This window comes from Hyperolius riggenbachi, chromosome 6 (genome assembly GCF_040937935.1).
Source record: "Hyperolius riggenbachi isolate aHypRig1 chromosome 6, aHypRig1.pri, whole genome shotgun sequence".
In the NCBI taxonomy this organism is placed as follows: domain Eukaryota; kingdom Metazoa; phylum Chordata; class Amphibia; order Anura; family Hyperoliidae; genus Hyperolius; species Hyperolius riggenbachi.
Genome location: NC_090651.1, coordinates 39,998,433 through 40,022,610, shown reverse-complemented (window position 1 = coordinate 40,022,610; position 24,178 = coordinate 39,998,433). Strand labels below are relative to the sequence as shown.

At 44.9% G+C, this 24,178-nt stretch overlaps 1 long non-coding RNA gene across 1 annotated transcript; it reads right to left on the bottom strand.

Moving 5' to 3' along the window:
• Window positions 1–6,041: 6,041 nt before the first annotated feature.
• Window positions 6,042–6,870, bottom strand: LOC137522407 (uncharacterized). The gene is made up of 2 exons (XR_011022286.1): window positions 6,653–6,870; window positions 6,042–6,164 (listed from the first exon to the last, which is right to left on the bottom strand). It is a non-coding gene; the product is annotated as an uncharacterized lncRNA (long non-coding RNA).
• Window positions 6,871–24,178: the final 17,308 nt, after the last annotated feature.

Sequence of the window (24,178 nt, the reverse complement as noted above, 5' to 3'; positions counted from 1 at the left end):
AAGGATTGCGACAGCACCAAATTAAGAAAATAAAAGGGAGGGTGGGCGGGCAGCTGCTCAGCTTGCTCCTTGAGTGTGACAGCTCTCTGACAGGAACAGTTTTTATTGAACTTCATCCTTCTTCTGATTGGCTCCTTCATCCTGGAGGGAAGCGCTGCGACCAATCATCTTCTAGCTGCAGCTGATAGGCCCACAGCTCAACACCTGCTTGACAACAGCTTCCCTGAGGTGAGGTAAGCTGACACTTGCATCTGTAAATAGAAAAAAGAACTGCCAGTACAAAGCCTTGTTAACCCTTTCCCACTCAGTCTCAGTATTCCCATGTTCTCATCAGCCTTATGCAGGCTGCTGTTCTTCCATGGGACTGCATTCGACATTTCATTGTAGTACCATAACATATTTAACACATAAATTAAAGAATAACGCGTACTCCAATAGGCGGTTAACAGGCCGCGGCCTCTTTATTTATAAAGGGGAGGGATTTGTTTACTTTAAACTTGGGAGATTTATTTCTTTTTTTATTAACCACTTCACAACGGAGGGGTTTTACCCCTGAAGCACCAGCGCAATTTGTACATTGCAGCGCTGCTTCCATTCATTTTTTACTGTGAGATGATTGGTTATTGGGGACTGGGGTCCCCATAACCAATCATTGCACTGCAGAGCGGGGGTGTGTGCGCGCGGGTCGCGGGGGCGCGCGATCGCGCGCTGCACGTTTGTTTACATTTATTTGTTATCAATGGAGACTGCTTCTGTTTGAAGCAGTCTCCATTGTGTCCGCAATCGGCGCGTCTAATTGGATTTAGGAACGCTTGTTCCTAACATCCAATTAGTCACCTGCTGTGCTGGCTGGCTGGAGTGTGCGCGCGAGGTCCCCGCCCACTCCCAGCCAGTAAACAAATAAGTGCGCCTTTCTCCGTCCCTGGGGGTGAAGCAGTGCGCAGAGGGACGGAGAAATTTAGCACTGGGGGGTAAAGTGGTTAATAACCCAAACCAGACAACTTTATTAAAACACCATTTACCAAACCAACACATAAACCAGTAAAACCGGGATTGATGGTCTGTGGACTCGACTCAATCCCACCACAAAGTCCTTTTAAAGTCCATAATCTCCCCCACCAGGCAGGCCTAACGCCTGGCACCTCCCACCCCCGCGGCCTGTTCAAAGATGTCCTGCACATTCACATTAAATATGTCCATCCCAATCTCAGAGAGATGAACCCCATCCGAGCGGTGTAATCCTCTTACGCCACCCTCCAGCTCTCTATGGCGGTAAGCAAAACCTCCTATGGTAGGCAGAAACTTGCTTATCCGCCGGTTGACTTTTTTCTTCATTTTCTCCAAGAAAAATGACCCAGGATCAGATACCCATACTAATCTGGACACAATTTCTGAGAATACCAGGGCAGTCCAAGGCGACATTACTCTCAGCGCCTGCAGATCCGTTTTGATGTCGTGTATTAATTGCAGTGTCCGCAGCTTTCCTATGTCATTTCCGCCCAGGTGTATCACCAAAACCGCAGGCGGTTGTTCAGACCGGAGTTCCTCCGAAATTAATGGAAGGAGACCCTTACACTGTAGGCCCCTAATTCCCTTCCAGGAAACTGACATGCCAATGTTTTGTAAGTCTAAGTGCTCACCGTAAGGCCTGCGAGCAGCTCTCCTACCAGCCCAAAAAACGTAGGAATGCCCACAGAGCCACACGGTTCGTCTATCCCTGCCTGAAACAAAACGAAAAGTTAATACAAACACAAACGAGGACGAACGTACAACATAAAACGTCTGGAGTCCCATCTGCCTAATCGTTTGATCGATTCGGAACTCAGACCCATCCTCGCAGTTTCGGTGGCTGCCCCAATCCTAAACGAGTGTGTAGAAAAAAGTTCATTCTGCAACCCCAGTACACACAGACATCGTTTTAGAATGGATGAAAATTGAAATTTAGTAACAGGCAACCCATCAGCATGACACAAAAAGGAAGCAGAAGACGGACGAAAAGCCATAAAAGACTGGACAACGAAAACCGGGCATAACAGAGATCCTGGCAGGGCATATAGCGATAACCATACACCCCTAGCTTCTCTATCCATCTTTGACCTGCATACAAACAGTTCAACTCTATCCGGGAAGACCTGAACATGATGCACTTCTAACTGCGACTGTTTAGATTTTGAAGGGGCGACCAATTCTGACACCCTAACCGCAGCAAAAAATGCCAGACAAAAGGCCGTTGTAAAAGTTCATACTGATCAGAGCAAACCCATCGCAGGACTGTTGTGATGCCAACCAACAAATTGAAACTGATCGGACGCCTATCATCAATAGTCTTAGAATTGGATTTAAACCCCTTCAAAAACTGCCGTACTACAAAATAAGCATTGACTGGAGGAGCATTAAATAATTTCCTGAAAAACGATATACCTGCTAACGTTTTGTACATATGACTGTACGACCAGCGTGCATGCAAACCTTCACACAAAAAGGCCAACACCACATCTGCATCATCTTGGAGAGCAGAGACAGCAATCTCCTGGCAAAATTGACACCATCCGGACCACGCTGCTGAATATGCTTCCCAGGTTTTCTGCGCTACAGACTGCGACACCAAGGAAGAGACTAATCCCAGATCACCTTCCTTAGGTGATCTGGACAGATATCTCCCTCCAGTGCTGCATCCGGAACTAAGCGCCTGAAGTCCTGTAAATGCTGCCGGGATAAGCAATCTGCGAGTACATTTTCTCTACCTGGCAGATATGCCGCTTTCAGCCAAATATTATAATGTAACGAATAAAAAACTAATTTTCTGAGAACCTTCAAAACAAAAACTGACTTAGAAGTTAAGCAACTGATGGCAAACATAACACCCTTATTATCTGTGTGTAACATTATTCTCTTGTTTTGGAAATGCTCGCCCCAGAGGACCAAAGCGACCAACACAAGAAAGAGTTCAAGGAGCACAATGGATCTCGTAGCACCGCCTGCCACCCAGGATACCGGCCAAGTAGCAGCACACCACCTGCCGTCCCAAAATGCGCCCATACCTATGGATCCCGCAGCGTCCGTAAAAAGGTGTAGTTCATCTGCCGCCTGAAAATCGGATTGCCAAAACATCCTCCCGTTATAAAAAGACAAAAAATGTTTCCACACTAGCAAATCGTGTTTAACTTCTGCCGATAACCGCACATGCAAACCCGGGGATCCCAACCCCGATATCGATAGCGCCAGCCGACGGGAAAAAACTCTGCCCATTGGTAATATCCTGGTGGCAAAGGCAAGCAAACCTAACGCTGACTGGATTTCCTTCACAGTGGATTTCTTTTTGGACAATAGGCTATTAATCTTTACTCTCAGGTCATCCACTTTTCCCTCTGGGAGGCGACACTCTAGCCTAGTGGTGTCAATGCATATGCCCAGGAAACATATCTCTGTGCATGGATGTACGGTTTTTTCGGGTGCCAGGGGAAACCCAAAATACTCCATCAACTCTACAAACGTCTGTAAAAACGAAGAGCAGAGGTCGCTACCCCTCCCTCCTACAAATAAAAAATCATCCGGGTAGTGGGCCACCCCCCCGCCCATGTCATGCTCGTAAAGGATGGCCCATTCCAAGAATGTAGAAAAACGTTCAAAGTATAAACAAGATAAAGAACACCCCATAGGGAGACAACGATCAAAATAAAACAAATCCCTGAACTTGAAGCCTAGTGAGGAAAAACCCGCAGGGCAGATGGGCAGGAGTCTAAAAGCTGATTTAATATACGTTTTGGCCATAAGGGCCCCCGGACCAAATGATTTCACCATATCAACTGCCTGATCAAAGGTGGTATAACATACTGAAGACAGATCTTCTGGGATAGAGTCGTTCAAAGAGCCCCCCTTTGGGAAAGACAGGTGGTGAATAATCCGAAATTCCCCTGGGTCCTTTTTAGGCACCACACCCAGGGGGGAAAGACGAAAATTCACAAAGGGGGGGGGTCCCTGAAAGGACCAGCAATCCTGCCGACCTCCAATTCCTTATTAACTTTTACTTGCACTACCTCCGGGAACTGTTCTACAGATTTTAAGTTTTTAACCTCTTCACAACCTCTACCCTAAAAAGGAGGTATAAAAAACCCGTCCCGGAAACCGCACCAAAGAAATTTAGCTATCTCCCGGTCTGGGTAAATCTCTAGCCAGGGGATTAACCTTTCCAGCCGTACTGGACTCGGCCCCTTTAAGAAAGGGCTCTTTTTGGGGATAAAGGTTCTGTGACCCGGACTGTTTTTTCACACATTTTGCTAAAGAGTGACCCCCAGCACAAAAAGAGCACTCGTGCTTAAATTTGCAATTGGCGAACTTACATTGCCCCTCATTAAATGCGAAGCAAACTCCTTTGCGCAGCGTGGCATTCCCTTGAACTGCCGGTTTTCCAGGCTGCCCTCTATGCGGGAGCATCAGAGAAAGCCACAGTTCAACATCCTTCGTCCCCCACTGCAGATCCGAATGTATTGCCAGCTTCTGCCTAAAAATCTCATCATAAAGGAACCAGCTAAGGGGGCCATACTTTTTATATGCTTCCAAAATGGTGTCAATGTGCTGTACAATCCCCACTCCTTGGTCCGGATGTTTCTCCAAGAGGATACCTGCATAAATGCAGAACGCCTGCAACCAATTGGAGAAAGTACGTGCCACTGGGCGCCTCCGATCATGTTCTGCATCTTTCCCCTCAGTTTGGATAAACTCCTTATGCAGCGGCAACAAAGACAGCACATCCACATATTCAAGGCGCCAAATTTTTTCTTGTACGGCTAACGGCAAATGGTATCCAAGAGGGGATTTTTTGCAAGGGAGCGCTGATCTATAACAGTACTCAGCTACTCCCGGGACCAAAACAGGCATCTGACTAGTAGGTGGTGCCGTCTCCTGGCTACTACCTATTTGCAGCGGAGACACCAGCGCAATCTGAGATGACCCAGGGGACGCCAGCGCAACCTGTGGACCTAACCAAACTGCTGCACTAATAGGAGCAGAGGGGACCTGTGGAGGCAAATGAGGGGTTAAAACATCAACAGTGGCTGTTGGACCCTGGATCCCTGCCCCCTCGTTACCCTGAGCCAGCAAACCTAGTACAGACTGTAAAATATGTAACATAGTGTCCAGCCTATCAGGCTGGGAGCTTTGAGAAAGCCCCATACACTCACCCGGCTGCTGAGGAGCTGCTGCCTGGGCAGGTTGGGCCTGTCCTCCATGCTGTCCCTCTGGGATGGCTGGAGCCGGATGCGGACGAAAATCCGCTTCTTGCGCTGGATACGCAATGGCCGGTGCGTCCTGGAAGCTGCCTGGAGGTGGATGCGGAAGCGCAGGAGCGGTCGCCGCGGAGTTGCTGGCTGGAGCAGGGGCCGGGCGGGCCGCCGCTGCCGCCTGTGGCGCGGCTCTCCGCCCGGAAGGTCCGCTGGATGCTGTGCCGGAGCCCCCTTTGCTTGGAACGCGCAGGGGGAGGAGAATAAGGCCGCTTCTGTTTTCTTTTGCGGCCAGCGGAAGTGCGGCCGCCATCTTGCCGGATGCCATCCGTATGCGCAGGACCGGAAGTCATCTCCTGGAACGCATGACGCACATCCGGTCCTGCGCAGAAGTCCGCAGAGACGCGTCCTCTTCCGCCCGAGAAGGACGCTGAGTCCAGGCATCCCTCCGACGATCCGGCTGGCTGGATTAACCGCCGCAGAGCGGGTAGAGGCAGCGGGCGACAGTCCAGAGAGTCCACTGGGGCCAGGGATCGCCAGGTCAGGGGAATCCACAACTTGCGGGGCCAAACCAAGGATCCGCAGATCCCTAGGCAATGGAGCTGCCACAGGAGCTGGTTGTGCTGCCACCATCCTCTGCTGGGCCGCCTGGGGCGCGATCTGCTGAGCCACCTGGGGAGCCATCAAAACGTCAGCTGGGCCAGCTAAAGGAGGTAGTGTAAAGGGTTTCAACTCCGCCAACTGAAGGAGAACTCCACAAACACCAATGCAGGTTAACTTCGCACTATCTTGTGCACCACACATAAAATAACCAAAACAAAATGGCTTCTTGCATTTATTACTTTGGTAAAGTCAGTAAGCTATAAGAGGTTAAGATAGGCCTCTAGCAGACAGGACAGTAGTTCATTTCCTTAAGCAGATTCACTTTTCTCTCAATCTCACTATCTCATAGGCCTCGATTCATAAAAGTGCTGTCGGGAAGGTAACGTCGAGCGGGGAAACACCGCTGTCGGTATTTCCGCCTTCAGGGTGGTAATTCATAAAAATGTTGCTAGTTGTGACAGGCGTGTGGAGATATTCCGCTGTAGGCAGGCGTTAGGCTGTCGGGAGACATGCGGAAACAGGAGAAGCAGGCGGAATCCCTCCGTGCGGTGTTCTCTCTGCAGCTGCTTGGGAGGTCTGTCCCATTCACTGCAATGTATTCCGCACGCTTCTCGCCACATCAGAGGTAGCGGTAATACCCGTCCGCATACCGCTACCTCTAATCTTTATTAATTGACTACTTGTTACTTTTGCTATGATAATCACCTCGCAAGGCGGTGATTTATCACTCTGCTCGCGAAAGCCTTTATGAATAAAGATTCTGCTGTGTGGTCGGTAAAGTGTGCCGTTTTCAGCATTCCCGCATGCGGGAATGCTTTATGAATCGAGGCCTTAGTCTCAGGCCTAGTATATGGGTAATATGCAGTTTCTGTCTTCCATAACACAACTGTTTTCCCATTACAGCAACCATTCAGGCCACTTATAAAAATCAAAATAAGATACAAGTGAGATTATATTCATCACAGTAGGGAGGATAATTCTTAATTCTCAGCCTCCTAACACTACACTTCAGAAGTGGGGGATATTACCAGAGCCAAATTTACTGTAATTAAGAATGTTAAAAAATCTTTTTTGTGGCATGCTGATTTATCAACACATTGATCACATTTCATACGTGTCATCTTGGACGATTTCTTTTCCAGCACTTCAGTGTCAAGAATCACTGGCTATCATCTTTCCTCTGTCTGAAATCTCTCTCCTGGCTTTCCCACTCCTTGTCAGCTTTACAGGACTGATGGCTGGCTTATCTTATGGAGGATTGAAGAATCATCATGGCTCAGTAATTTTCTCCCAAAATGTCAGCTATCGCATCGTCTGGCCTGCTTCTACTCAGCTGTGCCTGCTGCATCTTTCCCATTCTCCTGTCTGCTCCAACTGCCAACTCAACCCCTCAGAAAGCTGTTATATCTTCCCTAACGGCTCCCCTGCTTGTGTGTCTGGTTGCTTAGCAACCTTCCCTCAGCCATCAGCTCTGCCTACCCACACATTACACATTACAACTAAGGGAAAAATGCCCTTACTTAACAAACCTGTGTCAGCAGCGCCTCTATTTAAAGCTGCTGACCAGGTAAAAATATAAGAATAAAAATAAATAGATCCCCCCTCTTTCTACCTGCTACAATTCCCCCCTTCTTTGAACATTGTAGTCCTCTACAATTATACACTAAAATCATACATCAATACCAAAGGAATTCCTCTTGCATATACCTATCAGGTAATTTTCCTTAGTTAGTTCGAGTAGATTTTCTAATACAGTCTAAATTTTCCACCCCCACCTCATTGAGGTCTATGGAATTCTCCCCAGTCAAAGCAGCGTTTACCTCTTTTTGTTCAAAATTTGGGATTCTCCCTGGAGAATCAAAATCGGCATTGGCCAGGAGAAGAAGCTACAGTCATCAGCCAAAATCCCTGGGGCAGAACACCATGCATTCCTTGGGGGAGTCCACCATACTTCCGCAATTTCATTCACCTGAGACATACCAATTCCGCAACCTTGGTAAAGCGATATATCATCGCTATAAGACAACCATATCCATCTTGAAGGATGGTTTGTCTGCTGAAGCATCAGACAATTGCATCTTCAAATAAGCTTCCTGTAACTGCTCATTCATCACCTGAAGCGTTTCCAACACTGTCCTTTCTTTTTCCTCCTGTATCGTTGAGGCTGTGGTTCTAAACTTTCAGATTTTTCTTTATTAAATGTCAGAGCTGTTTTACTCAATTCAGAACTATTTTCCCCATTTTGAATTTGAACCACAGTTTCCTGTGGTATTAACACTTGTTCTTCTTTACGTCTACTATCAAACTCAGGCCACTTTACTTCCTCGTGGATTTCAATTTGAGAAACAATGGTAGACTCCAATTCAGGCCCTGTTTCTACTCTTCTTATTTGGTCATCTGGAGAGGTCCTGGCCAGGTAATCAAGATCTTCCTCCTTGATGGATTGTATCCGAGGGGTTTCGGATAAACCATATCTTTTTCGACTACGTTTATGTCGTTGAGGTTTAGGCACTGGATTCCAGTAATCTTCCCAGTCCTTTCTTGAAGAAATGTCTGTTTCTTTTCTCTGTTCACATATTTCAATTTTCTGTGTACTTAAGTCTTTTACAGTTTCCCTTTGTGCATAAATAACTGGCTTATCCTGAATTTGCTTATCTTTTTTGTCTCCGGTATCTCTAGGTTCCCTCACCTTACCGGATTGAGTATCAGATGAAACTGAATCACACCTCCGTTTAAACTCTTTGTGCAGTGTGGAGGGTTCAGGATACCTTGCTTCTCCCAGTTTCTGATACAACAGAGACTTCTTCTGATAGTAATCAAGATCTATCGCACAATGCCTGCGGGGTCTCAAATGCTTCACATACTTGCTGCCTTGAACTGGAGTACCATTCAAACCAGTTACATTGGCAGCCTCCATACCTTTATTTCCTTTTACAAGATCAAATTCGACCGTCTCCCCATTCCTCAAACTGCGAAACTGGTTCCTGGAGTTATTCTTCCCTATGGCCGTCCAGTGTACAAACACATCTCTTTCCTTGTGTCCAGGAGATATAAAACCATAGCCTTTTTTATCGTTGAACCACTTCACTACACCTATCATTTTCTTAAATACAATTATGTTCTTTTTCTTAAAGGAGCCATTACTCCAATTTTTTTCCGAAATTCCTATGGGTCTGTGTCTTTATACTTTTCATCAAGGGTGATTTACTTCTATCTTGGGTCTGTTGGATATATCCTGCAGTCTGACCCTCGGCTGCAGGATCATTCAGTTTAAATATGGTCTTCTCTCCATCCGCCTACGGTCAGTACAGTTTCTAGTCATGTGTCCTTCTCTTCCGCAATTCCAGCAGACAAATGGTGGTTCTCGTTCGTTTTCTACTCTGGAAGGAAAGTTTTTACTAGACAAGGATCGTTTTTCTTCTTTCAACTTCTTTATCTCCCTTGTCAGTTGTTGGACTACCTCAGTCAAAGTCTCTATCTCACTTTTGTAGGGTTCTTTCTGTTCTTTGTTTTGAAGGTTAGGTACTTGTACATTCATCTGGAAGTGATTCACCTGTATAGCCTCTTCTTCCTGCTGGTATTTCACAGCTAAACTTTGCAATTTATGAAATCCAATTTTCCGTTCCCTTTCCAATTTTTCCTTAAGATGTTGTCGAGTGGTTTCACTCCTCAAACCCAACAAAAACTGGTGTACCAACCAAGCCTCGGCATCCACATGAGAAATCTCATCTTCTTCCATTTCTTTCTGAATCAGGGCATTCATCAGCTCTTTGAGGGCATTTGCGAATTGAGGAATAGTCTCTTCTCGTTTTTGTATACGATCAATAAATCTCTTACGCAGTATATGTAGATCAGCTGGATCTCCATATATTTCTTCCAAAATTTCAATAATTGTCTCTATTGGAGCAGGTTCAGGGAGTTCAGAGGTGACTATAGTCTTGCGTGCATCCCCCTCCAAAGCTAGGATGGCTATTTCTCATTGAATTTCCACAGGGACTTTATAAGCCTTAACAGCACTCTGGATTCGTTCAATCCAATCTCTTAGCAACATATTATGGCCATTAAATTTAGGTAAATAGGTGGCCAGAAGCCCAACAGGTGTCATCTGATAAGCAGAGGGTGTTAAGTGGGATCTTTCCCCCGCAGCGGCACTGGTTCCTGGAGTGGGGCCTTGGCCCTCTGACTGTAACTCCGCCTCCATCCTGCCGACTACGCCAAAATTATGTAAACGGTTTCAACTCCGCCAACTGAAGGAGAACTCCACAAACACCAATGCAGGTTGTAAAATTCAAAAGTTTTATTCAAAATAAAAGATAAAAATACACTTTCTACTCCATGTAACCAATGAGAATTACAAACAACACAATCTCCAATATCACAGTCTTCTTATCATCTTCTGGTCTTCTTTCTATAGAACACTTCCAAGAGCTAGGAGGAAAACAACTGGTTAACAATAACACATAACCTTCCCACCCGGTAAGTATTTTCTCAGCGTTCCCACCCTCTTTAATGAAAAATGGACCTTATTTGGATTTCCTAAACCCTGAGTACTAAAGTAATTTCAGTTTAATGCTTCCCTGACAAAACCATTATATAGTACTTTAACCTCTAAGTTTGCTGACTAGCAAAATCTTTCATAACTCAATAGTAAATAGAGTACTCTTGTTTTTTTGTTCTCAGTCTGATCAATTATTCTGGCTATTTTTCTTGTTCAATAGTTCAGCCGTTTCTTAGGAAAAGCCAGAATAATAAATGTATAAGTTAGATGGTTAAAGGTTAATAAATTGGTTGGTTAATAAGTTAATAATAAATAATAAAAGAAATAAAATTGGTTAGTGAATTACTAAATTCTTAGTAAATTAATAAGGTTACTAGAATTAAATAAAGAAGAAGAAAATAACTCCGTCACTTGTTCCTATGAGCAAAACTACTCAATATGCTTGCCCAAAAAAACAGCAGAAAAATAAAAACACAACAGTTTCTTTATAAATCTCAGCTTCTGCCGCTCCTGTATGTAATCTCTTCTGTTCTTTTGCAGGACCAGTCTATTGCCAAAAACAGTCTATTAACAGGTACTTCTTCTAAATCTTTCAACACTACTGGTAAATGGACATATTAATCATTTCTCCTTTCTTTCACAGGAATCCAGTCGGACCACTCTTCCCATAGGTAAGTATTTCTTCCAATATAACTTCGCACTATCTTGTGCACCACACATAAAATAACCAAAACAAAATGGCTTCTTGCATTTATTACTTTGGTAAAGTCAGTAAGCTATAAGAGGTTAAGATAGGCCTCTAGCAGACAGGACAGTAGTTCATTTCCTTAAGCAGATTCACTTTTCTCTCAATCTCACTATCTCTTAGTCTCAGGCCTAGTATATGGGTAATATGCAGTTTCTGTCTTCCATAACACAACTGTTTTCCCATTACAGCAACCATTCAGGCCACTTATAAAAATCAAAATAAAATACAAGTGAGATTATATTCATCACAGTAGGGAGGATAATTCTCGATTCTTAGCCTCCTAACACTACACTTCAGAAGTGGGGGATATTACCAGAGCCAAATTTACTGTAATTAAAAATGTTTAAAAATCTTTCTTGTGGCATGCTGATTTATCAACACATTGATCACATTTCATACGTGTCATTTTGAACGATTTCTTTTCCAGCACTTCAGTGTCAAGAATCACTGGCTATCATCTTTCCTCTGTCTGAAATCTCTCTCCTGGCTTTTCCACTCCTTGTCAGCTTTACAGGACTGATGGCTGGCTTATCTTATGGAGGATTGAAGAATCATCATGGCTCAGTAATTTTCTCCCAAAATGTCAGCTATCGCATCGTCTGGCCTGCTTTTACTCAGCTGTGCCTGCTGCATCTTTCCCCTTCTACTGTCTGCTCCAACTGCCAACTCAACCCCTCAGAAAGCTGTTATATCTTCCCTAACGGCTCCCCTGCTTGTGTGTCTGGTTGCTTAGCAACCTTCCCTCAGCCATCAGCTCTGCCTACCCACACATTACACATTACAACTAAGGAAAAAATGCCCTTACTTAACAAACCTGTGTCAGCAGCCCCTCTATTTAAAGCTGCTGACCAGGTAATAATATAAGAATAAAAATAAATAGATCCCCCCTCTTTCTACCTGCTACAGTAGCACTGCGAGAAGGGCAGCCAGAATCCGTTCTCCATCCGGAGACTGCGCTCTTATCAACAGTTCCCTCAGAGTATGTTCTGAAGCCATGATAGAAGCAAGGAAGCAGAAACACTGCGCTACAGACAGCTGCTCAGCTTGCTCCTTGAGTGTGACAGCTCTCTGAAAGGAAAAGTTTTTATTGAACTTCATCCTTCTTCTGATTGGCTCCTTCATCCTGGAGGGAAGCGCTGCGACCAATCATCTTCTAGCTGCAGCTGAAAGGCCCACAGCTCAACACCTGCTTGACAACAGTTTCCCTGATGTGAGGTAAGCTGACACTTGCATCTGTAAATAGAAAAAAGAACTGCCAGTACAAAGCCTTGTTAACCCTTTCCCACTCAGTCTCAGTATTCCCATGTTCTCATCAGCCTTATGCAGGCTGCTGTTCTTCCATGAGTAAGAGCTAAATACAGAGCTGCACGCTACGTTCAGCAGTGCTGTGTACGCACCCTGATTACATAGTAACGTGTGCTCCTGGATGCTGTGAAGTATCGCAACCGCAATACTTCACTAGCGCGGCCGTGATACTTGACAGCAGCAGCACCTGGCATTTGAAAGAGCGCACGTTGCTATGTAAGCAATCAGCGTAACTAAGGAAGGCACGCTACGCTACACGACCGTACATAGCATGCAGCCCTGGATTTAGGTTGCGCTGCTGTCATGGAGCGGGATTTAGGTTGCGCTGCTGTTATGGAGCGGGATTTAGGTTGCGCTGCTGTCATGGAGTGGGATTTAGGTTGTGCTGCTGTCATGGAGCGGGATTTAGGTTGTGCTGCTGTCATGGAGCGGGATTTAGGTTGTGCTGATGTCATGGAGCGGGATTTAGGTTGTGCTGCTGTCATGGAGCGGGATTTAGGTTGCGCTGCTGTCATGGAGTGGGATTTAGGTTGTGCTGCTGTCATGGAGCGGGATTTAGGTTGTGCTGCTGTCATGGAGCGGGATTTAAGTTGTGCTGCTGTCATGGAGCGGGATTTAAGTTGTGCTGCTGTCATGGAGCGGGATTTAGGTTGTGCTGATGTCATGGAGCGGGATTTAAGTTGTGCTGCTGTCATGGAGCGGGATTTAGGTTGTGCTGATGTCATGGAGCGGGATTTAGGTTGTGCTGCTGTCATGGAGCGGGATTTAGGTTGTGCTGATGTCATGGAGCGGGATTTAGGTTGTGCTGCTGTCATGGAGTGGGATTTAGGTTGCGCTGCTGTCATGGAGCGGGATTTAGGTTGTGCTGCTGTCATGGAGCGGGATTTAGATTGTGCTGCTGTCATGGAGCGGGATTTAGGTTGTGCTGCTGTCATGGAGCGGGATTTAGGTTATGCTGCTGTCATGGAGCGGGATTTAGGTTGTGCTGATGTCATGGAGCGGGATTTAGGTTGTGCTGCTGTCATGGAGCGGGATTTAAGTTGTGCTGCTGTCATGGAGCAGGATTTAAGTTGTGCTGCTGTCATGGAGCGGGATTTAGGTTGTGCTGATGTCATGGAGTGGGATTTAGGTTGTGCTGCTGTCATGGAGTGGGATTTAGGTTGCGCTGTTGTCATGGAGCGGGATTTAGGTTGCGCTGCTGTCATGGAGCGGGATTTAGGTTGTGCTGCTGTCATGGAGCGGGATTTAGGTTGTGCTGCTGTCATGGAGTGGGATTTAGGTTGCGCTGCTGTCATGGAGCGGAATTTAGGTTGTGCTGCTGTCATGGAGCGGGATTTAGATTGTGCTGCTGTCATGGAGCGGGATTTAGGTTGTGCTGCTGTCATGGAGCGGGATTTAGGTTATGCTGCTGTCATGGAGTGGGATTTAAGTTGTGCTGCTGTCATGGAGCGGGATTTAGGTTGTGCTGCTGTCATGGAGCGGGATTTAAGTTGTGCTGCTGTCATGGAGCAGGATTTAAGTTGTGCTGCTGTCATGGAGCGGGATTTAGGTTGTGCTGCTGTCATGGAGTGGGATTTAGGTTGTGCTGCTGTCATGGAGTGGGATTTAGGTTGCGCTGTTGTCATGGAGCGGGATTTAGGTTGCGCTGCTGTCATGGAGCGGGATTTAGCTTGCGCTGCTGTCATGGAGCGGGATTTAGGTTGCGCTGCTGTCATGGAGCGGGATTTAGGTTGTGCTGCTGTCATGGAGCGGGATTTAGGTTGTGCTGCTGTCATGGAGTGGGATTTAGGTTGTGCTGCTGTCATGGAGCGGGATTTAGGTTGCGCTGCTGTCATGGAGCGGGATTTAGGTTGTGCTGCTGTTATGGAGCGGGATTTAGGTTGTGCTGCTGTCATGGAGCAGGATTTAGATTGTGCTGCTGTCATGGAGCGGGATTTAGGTTGTGCTGCTGTCATGGAGCGGAATTTAAGTTGTGCTGCTGCCATGGAGCGGGATTTAAGTTGTGCTGCTGCCATGGAGCGGGATTTAGGTTGTGCTGCTGTCATGGAGCGGGATTTAAGTTGCCCTGCTGTCATGGAGCGGGATTTAGGTTGTGCTGCTGTCATGGAGCGGGATTTAGGTTGTGCTGCTGTCATGGAGCGGGATTTAAGTTGCGCTGCTGTCATGGAGCTTGCGCTACTATAGCAGCACAGCTTCATAAATTAGGCCCTATGGCCCTTATCAAAGTACCTCAGATCTGTGCCCTCACTCCTTTTACCTACTACATTCAAAAACTGCCAATTCCTTTTCTGCCTAATATATCCCACTCTTGATAGATGCCAATATATATATTTATAAGACGGCACAGTACAATATGTCATCTAACTGATGAAATTAAGCTCAGCCTGTGGTGAGTTGAAAGAGAGGCTTATTAAATATAAAACATTTATAACATCAAAGCAAGTGAGTTAAGTAAGATGTTTTTCTGTGTGTAATAGCATTCATGGAACAATATTTATAGTAACCTCTGCTAACCCCACCTATAATATTACACACGTTCACTGCATTCAATCAGAGAAACATCTGAAGTCATGAGTAAAGCCACAGAACTCTGCCCCTCTCCCTTTCTGTAGCCAGTTTGGCTAAAGATCAATTAATGTTGTTTTAAGAAGGAACTTAATAGTGCCAGATTAAAGTGCCACCCCAACTACAGTAATATGACAGCAATACTTTAAAGTGGACCTGAACTCTTGCACAGGACAGAAGGAAAACAGAGATGAATTCATCCTGTATGTATGTAGAGAGTTTAGCCTGTTTAATTCCCCCTCATATGTGTCTAATCACAAGTTGTAATTATTATCTCCCATATGCCACATGACTGCCACGGCAGAGATGGCAGATACGCTTATTTGAAAGCACAGGCTGTTAACAATATGTCTGCTTCCATGAATCAGGAAGTAGAAACAGTGCAGATGTATTGCAGGATTTGTATCAGCTGTAACAAAGAAATGTTTTTGTTTAAAGGTTATTATGCTGTTGAAGTTCTGAGTTCAGGTCCACTTTAAAGCAAACCTGAAATTACTCTTATACTATAATGAATTGTATGTGTACTACAGCTAAGAAATAGAACATTAGTAGCAAAGAAAAGAGTCTCATATTGTTTTTCAGTACAGGAAGGGTTAAGAAACTTCAGTTGCTATCTATGCAAACAAGCTTCTCAGCGCTTTTTGACCCACTGGGTTGAATACAGTCCTGTTTTTTGATTCACGTAAACTGCAAAGAAACGGTGAGAGGCAGCTTAAGATAAGGTTTTACTGCAGGAAAGTTCAAGGGGTCATTATTTATGTTTTATTTTATAGCTTAAAGGACAGAGTATGGTTTTAAAATTGCAACTGAGACATAATGATGCAATGTTATTTAAAAAAGCTATATAGCTGAAAATAAAAACATGAGACTCTTTTCTTTGCTACTAATGTTCTATTTGCTATTTGTACTACACATACAATTCATTATAATCATACGTTTTGTTTTTTTTTTCCGCTTCAGGTTTGCTTAAATTTTGGCTAGTATTAAAGAGACTCTGAAGCCTCTTTAAAATCCTTTTTTTATAAACAATCCTGCTTAATACATTAGTCCTACCTAAATCGCCGCATTCCCGCGGCTGTAAATTATCTCAATCCCCCCTAAATCCCCGGGGGGGGGGCGATCTGGGCAGCGCTTCCGTGTGAGGCAGAGCTATGAGCTGCAGCCCTGCCTCACACGCGTCTTTCAGCGGCGGATCTCTGCCTCTCCCCCGCCACTCTGTCTTCCTTCACTGAGAGGGGCGGGGGAGAGGCGGAGATCCGCCGCTGATAGACGCGTGGGAGGCAGAGCTGCAGCTCATAGCTCTGCCTCACACGGAAGCGCACAGGGCAGCAAAATCCACGACCAAGAAAGTCGTGGATATTGCAGGGGAGAGGGAGGGGGGAGTAAGGGGGGATTTTGATAGATTACAGCCGCGGGGATGCGGCGGCTTAGGTAGGGCTAATGTATTAAGCAGGGTTGTTTAATAAAAAAAGGATTTTTAAGAGGCTTCAGAGTCTCCAAGTAATGTAGCGTATGCACGATGTACAAATGGAGCAGAGAAGAAAGAGTAACCAAGTCCATTTGTTGGCAGAGTAGGATGGTGCCAAGGCGCTTACCTATTACTTTATAGACATCCGTGGCAAAAGAACACGGGAAAACAAAAAACGCCTGTAGATGTCCTCTGTAGGGAAAAATAGTTTTGTACCAAAATGCCTTCAGATGTGCATGGCGTGCGCATAAATACAGGTCACCTATAGATATCAGCGGCAGTCTAAAGGTGCGTACACACGCACTACTAAAGAGAACGTCGAGTCCGTCAGACCCTCCCGCTAGGCGGTCGTTCTCCCGACAGTAGTGCGTGTGTACAGTCTGTCGGCAGACTGATAAGGCTGTTTCTGAACGATCCGCTGAGCTCTATATGAATGTCTGAATTGTTATACATTAATACATCCACAATCAGCGGTGTTGCCTAATAAATTGGGTACCCGGTGAAGCCTCCCTCCTAATGCCTAACGCTACCTACCTCTTAATGACTAACACTAACCTCCCCTACTAATGGTTTAAGTGGATCTTCCTGTTCAAATCCAGCAGCCTCCTTGTAAAAGAAAGTTATACTGTAGTTACCTGTGCTGCCTTCTCCTTCTAAGCCAACCCAAAGTCCCTGAATCACCCGACTTTTGGCGTGTGGCTCCGCCTCCCTTCCCTACCCAGAGAAAAATGCCAAGATGTTTACTCCAGTAAACATCTTGGTGTTTTCATTCGAGGAGGTGGAGCCACATGCCGGAAGTCAGGAGATTCGGGGTCTTTGAGGTGGCTTTGAGGGAGAAGGCAACACAGGTGACTGTAACTTTATTTTACAGGAAGCTGCTGGATTTAAACAGGAAAGCTGGAGATCCGCTTCAACATTAACTTCCTAGCACTAAACGACCAAAACGCACAGCAAAATACTAGCCGATCGTCTTCTAATAGCCAATTAGCTATTGAAAGTTCTAGCAGATGGGCCAGTAATAGCTACTAGTATCGGGCATCGTGCGTCTCGGGACCCAATTAACAAAATTTAGCATTGTCATCTATTAGATGACTGCTGAAGCCAGCACCTAAGTGACCTGATCCCTTTTTTGACAGCTGTCCTTTAAGTATCCTAAATTCCTGTGAAGTCAGGACAAAAGAAAGCACCACCCACGAGGAGCCCAGACATTCCACCCCCACAGATCCACCACACCATGCAAATATAGCATCACCCCCATTCATTAAAATGTACATAGCTTTAATCCATGTCCAGGGAATCAATATAGTTTAGAATAGTAAATGTGAACCTGCAGTTGACCAAATGTTCTCTGTGATATTGAAAGTTGGCAAAGTCAGATGTTCGTATGATGTCTCTTTTCAAACTTTAAAGCTTTTTGCAAAGATATTTTTTATGCCCAAACCATCATGTACAGCAAAAGCACAGAGAATACGTCTTACAGAAGGATATATTTCTCAACTTGCCAATGTTTTGACGTCTAAAGAGAATCCGACTTCCATGAAAGTGAATGTCAATGGTAATAATGATGAATATTAAGTGTCGTTAAGATAAAAAAAAACATTCCACACTTGTTTCTCTAATTAGTCACATTCAAAACTCAGCACCATTTGAATTCTGTAGTTGAAATAGCGAGATGAAAAGTAAGCACCTCTGTGAATTGGCTGCTCATTATTCAGGAACGGTAACAATGCACGATTCAAAAAGAAAGTCGTTAAAGTATGCAGATCTCCCCCGTTTTCCCAAGACTTCCAGATAATTTAAGCAATAAAATATCTTAATCTCTCCGGAATGCAATATTGCAGAACTCCCGACAAGGACATGAGATTGACAGAATCCGTAATATTGAATCTGATTTGTGACATAGATGTTTGATTTCAAGGGCATGATTTGAAATGACCCAGTTGCAAATTAATGTCGGCATTTTTACAAAATGATTTGCATTGATGTCTCAAGACATATTTATTAGATATGCCGTTCTCTGAAATGACAACGTGGCAACCACCAGGAATAAATTGTCTTAGTGTAACTTAATGTGATGAAGTCCAGATCCGGCTTGTAAGACGTACGGCGTCCTAAGAGGAGCTGACTGGGCAAGCAGCTGTCCGCCAACGATGCTCACCAGGACGATAGAAAGAGTTTTTCCCCTAGAGGAGAAGTCCTCTCACAGAAATATTCCTTTTGAATGCATATTGCACCAACATTTTATAAGGCGTACAGAAATGTTTCAGAATTGAACGCCATGTTAAATAAACTGTATGTCCATGGAAATTCTGAAAAAAATAAATAAATTCAAAGGGTTTTACTTGCTATGCTGTTTATGTATTTATTTATTGTATTTATAAAGCGCAACATATTATGCAGCGTTGGACAATAGTTAAGGTTAGACAACATTTAGGGGTGTCATACAGCAATAAGACAATTCAGGAATGCATGCAAACCAGATCACACAGCACAGTATGAGTACAAGGTAATGCTTAGTCAGTGGGAGCATGGAGATTAGACAAGTTGAGTTCACTGAAGAGTTCACTCAGATCCATAGGATGGGTGTATGGTAATGGAGGTCCATGAACAGGTAGGAGACAAAGAGGAGGACCCTACCCAAAGACTTACAATCTAGAGGGAGAGGTAGGGACACAAAAGGTAGGGGACCAGAGTTTAGCTGCGGGTTTAGATCACTAGTGAGAGGGCGGGTAGGCCAGAGTGAAGTGGTGAGTTTTGAGGTCCTTCTTCAAGGTGTTGAAGGAGGGGGAAACCAGATTCACACTATGCGTGTTTGGTAATTAGTTAGAGGTTAGGGTCTCCTCCAGAAGGATGGACTCATCACGGTAGAAGGGTCCAGTATGGCAGTTTTCCCCAACCCTGTCCTCAATGCCCACCAACAGTGCATGTTTTGTGGAAATCCACAAAAGCAGTTAATCGGTTCTGCTGAGGCATTAATTACCTCACCTGTGAAAGTTTGCGGTTTTCTGCAAAACATACTGTTGGTGGGCCTTGAGGACAGGGTTGGGGAACTCAATTGCAGTATGGAATACTCTGCATGCCTGTCCTGGAAGCTAACACCCTCCATTAATGTTGATTTGGTGCATCTGTTTTGAATGCAATGCAATCTCTCCAAAGAATCTGGTCTTCTCAATATGTGGCCAAAGTATTTCAGTTTGAATAGATGTATCAGCCCTTCTAGTGAACACTCTAACCTGACTGGCTAAATCTTCTGGCAGTTCAAAAGGCTTTCTCCACACCCACAATTCAAAAGCATCAATTCTTCTATGCATGACCTTATTTATAGTCCAACTTTCACACCCATATCTTACTACTGAGCAGCTTTAACTATCCTGATCTTTGTTTGTCAAGTGACAGCTTTATAATTGGGCACCTTGACCAAACTTGCCATAGCTTTCCTTCCCAGCAACAAGCTTTGTTAAAGATGTTACCGTATATACTCGCATATAAGCCGACCCCCCCCCCCTCTTTTACTTAAAAAAACTGTAAAAAATTATTGACCCCCATATAAGTGGGAGGTAGGAATGGCTGGCCGCCTTATTCCCCTAGTATGTCCCAGTATAGCTAGTATAGTGCCCAGTATGGCTAGTATAGTGCCCAGTATGGGTAGGTAGTGCCCCAGTATAGCTAGTATAGTGCCCAGTATAGCTAGTAAAGTGCCCCAGTATAGCTAGTATAGTGCCCAGTATAGCTAGTATAGTGCCCAGTATAGCTAGTATAGTGCCCAGTATAGCTAGTATAGTGCCCAGTATAGCTAGTAAAGTGCCCAGTATAGCTAGTAAAGTGCCCCAGTATAGCTAGTATAGTGCCCAGTATAGATAGGTAGTGCCCCAGTATAGCTAGTAAAGTGCCCTAGTATAGCTAGTAAAGTGCCCCAGTATAGCTAGTATAGTGCCCAGTATAGGTAGGTAGTGCCCCAGTATAGCTAGTATAGTGCCCAGTATAGCTAGTAAAGTGCCCCAGTATAGCTAGTATAGTGCCCAGTATAGGTAGGTAGTGCCCCCCGCCTCCCCCCAGCAGATGGGGGGCGCGGACCACATGACTCGCATGCAAGCCGACCCCCTAACTTTTGACCCACTTTTTGGGGGTCAAAAATTTGGCTTATATGCAAGTATATACGGTACTTTGTATTATCTGCAGAGACAGCCATTTTCAGAGCTAAGCCTTCCTGCCAGCACAGTGCGTATTGGGTGTGTCAGTTTTCTCTTCAGTGCAGGTGATCTAGAGTTGTGATACTTGCTGCTATGTGCACCTAATTAAACATGTGAGAAGAAAAGAGGTGCTGGAGTGTTTTGGGGCAGTCTATACTTTGCAAAGAGCAATGGAATGTACTGATTTCTCACTTGGGAAAAGAAAGCCATATGAGCTTACAGGCCCTTTAAAACATAGATGCCAGGCTGCAAAATGAAAGTGGACCTGAACTCTTGCACAGGTCCACAAATATAACTATATTATTTTGTAAGCAAATTTTATTTTAACTGGGAGGAATATGGAACCTGCTGTTTTTACTACCTCTTAAAATCCCAGTGGAGTAACTGTTGTGCTGTCCTATTATCCTAACAGGTGTTGCATCACAGACTTGGAACAACATGCAACCAGTGAAGTCACTGAGGAGTCAGAACATCTGATCTGCATACTCATTCTGGGTTAATGGCTCAGAAATGATTAAAAATGGAGGATTAGCATAACAGCAGAACAAGCAGCATTTTTAAAAGGCATTAAACAACAAGACCCCCCATATTCCATTCTCTGCAGCCTTCCTTCCAAAACAAACCATGTATAAACTCCAAAAGAGCATTTAAAGTGGTATTACCATTATTATTATTATTATTATTATTGATTTATAAAGCGCCAACATATTCCGTGGCGCTGTACAAAGTAGGAAACAAACATGGGGTACATAATAATACAGACAATGGTGTACACCAAAATACAAGATACATAATTAGTGACAAAATACAAAGAATGATACAAAAGCAAATTATAGAATTGGTAATGACAGTGATAAAAGTAACATGATGAATAAAATGTATAATGGTTACCAAAACACAAAAGGGGGAGAGAACCCTGCCCTTGCAAGCTTACAATCTAAAGGGAATAGGGGGAAACAAGAGGAGGGGTAGTATACGATAAAATATATAAAGGCTGTGTGTTTTAGGATACCTAGTAGGAGTGCAATTTGGTCTTCGTACAAAGGGAAGTGGCCTAAGGTAGAGCATATGCTTGTCGGAACAAGTGTGTTTTTAGAGAGCGTTTAAAGGCAACAAAGGTTGGCGAGTGACGGATGTGTTGTGGGAGGGCATTCCAGAGGAGGGGTGACGCGCGTGCAAAATCTTGTAAGCGTGAATGTGAGGAGGTGATTCTAGAGGAGGACAACAGAAGATCATGTGCCGATCTGAGATTGCGATTGGGTTTGTATCTGGAAATTAGTGAGGATATGTACCTGGGAGAAAGATTGTGGAGAGCTTTGTAGGTTAGGGTTAGGAGTTTGAACTGAATCCTCTGGTTAATTTGCAGCCAGTGAAGAGCTTGACAAAAAGGGTCGGCAGAGGAAGATCGAGAAGAAAGATGAATGAGACGAGCAGCTGAGTTCAGTACCGACTGGAGCAGGGCCAGTCTGTTAGAAGGTAGTCCACAGAGTAGTATGTTGCAGTAGTCCAGACGAGAAATTATGATTACCATCTGGCATATCATTCAACACAAACGTATTTTTCTACTGTTTGTTGTCCATACTATTTTATTGCTTATTTCTGTCCACAAGTCATTTCATCTGTGTAAAAATCAAAAAGTCCCCCCAGCAGAATGCAGCAGCTATAATTTTTTCCTACTTACCCTGTTTCCCAGAAATTAAGACCAGTGATGAGCGAAAATGCAAAAATTCTTTTCGCTGAATTTTCGCCGGAAAAAGCACTAATTTCGTTTCGAAAGGCGAATTTTCGATCGAATATTTTTGCGTTAATTTTCGCCTAATGCCCGTTATTTTCACGTTAAATTCATAGTTCATCGCGTACGTATTTCCGCATATACAATTTCCACATTGGAAGGTGGAACGTACGCATGTATTAGTTGACCCATGCGCATATTTAGCGGATTATTGCGGACATTTTTCCGCATAAGGGCATAAGCGTCCGCATACAGCGAAGTTAGATGATTCTTGCAGACATTTTTCCGCATAAGGGCATAAGCGTCCGCATACAGTGAAGTTTCTTCAATTTTCGATGCTGGTCGAAAACGCAAATATTTCAGAAGGTTTTCGCGAAAATTCGCTGAATTCAAAAACGGGATTTTCGGTGCAAAAATGACTTTGGCGAAAATTTGCAAGCAACACTGATGAAGACATCCCCCAAAAGTAAGCCCTAACAGGAATTTCAAGCATGCTCGAAAAATAAGCCCTACCACGAAAATAAGCCAGAGAGCAGTAAGGGGGAAAATTATGGCAACCTGTGTTATTACTGGAGTCCATGGTCTTGCAGGTAGGGCAGGGGGGACACCAGGAGGACTTTGGACACAACGGAGCAGACAGAGGACATAGGGGGACATAGGAGGAAAGGGGATAGAGGAGGATATGATTACAGAGGGGGACACCAGGAGGACACTAAAGGTACAAGACGGACACAGGGGCACACCAGAGTGGGATCCAGTAGAGGAAGAGAAGGGAAGGTAGGAGGGCACACAGCACAGGAACTTGTGTGTTCTTAGAAATTCAAAACATCCCCTGAAAATTAGCCATTGCACATCTTTTGGTGCAAAGATTAATATAAGACACTGTCTTATTTTCAGGAAAATATGGTAGTACCTATTATAAAATAACTTCAGTGCTTAGAACTTTCTGAAGGGAATGTCTGTATGGCTAATGAACTTGAAGCAATTTTTTTGTGATCTGGGAAATCGGCTGCAGTTATTGACACAACAGAGATTCTTCCGCAGAACCCTACATATCCTCTATTAAAGTCGCATGCCTATGATCACTAACTCACCTTTATTGCCCTTCATTGACTGATCAATAGGGCAACAGTTTGGGGAATGAACGTGAGTATTTTTAGCCACTTGATGAATTTACTACAGTATATCTACGTCCCTCGAGACTGCATCTTAGATTTAGGGGTGTAGATATATACGCACCTCATTGCAATCGCCGTTGTGCATACTCCTGCGCGTTCTCATTACCACCCAGTAGCACTGGCGCAACAATAGGCCCTGCAGCCCCTGCTCCCGCGGGGGGGGGGGGCCTGGGGCCTGCCCGGGGCCGTTTTGAGGGGGTTGGAGGGGACGTAGCATGAGGGGAAAGCCATGGCCACATTCGGCGGGGAGGGGGGACGTTTCCCCCCCCCCTCCCTCACCTCGGGGCTCTCCCCTCTGCACTCCCCTCCACTTTAAATTAGAGTCCGGGCAGCGGCAGGCAGCAGACAGATACATACCTTCCGTGCGCTCCAGCGTGCGTTCCTCTCTCTAGTCTCTGATGCGACTTCCTTCCCCCCCTCCTCGCCGAATGTGGCCATGGCTTTCCCCTCATGCTGCGTCCCCTCCAACCCCCACAAGACGGCCCGAGCGGGCCCCAGGGGGGGTGGGGGGCTCAGAAATTCTGCAGGGGGGCCCGGTGGGGCCTAGTTACGCCCCTGCCCATTAGTAAACAGATCAGTAAATGGGAACGCAGTTCCCATTCACCAATCTAAGTGCCTTTGATCAATGATTATCGGCATCAATGAGATGCCGGCGATCATTCACAAAAGTGA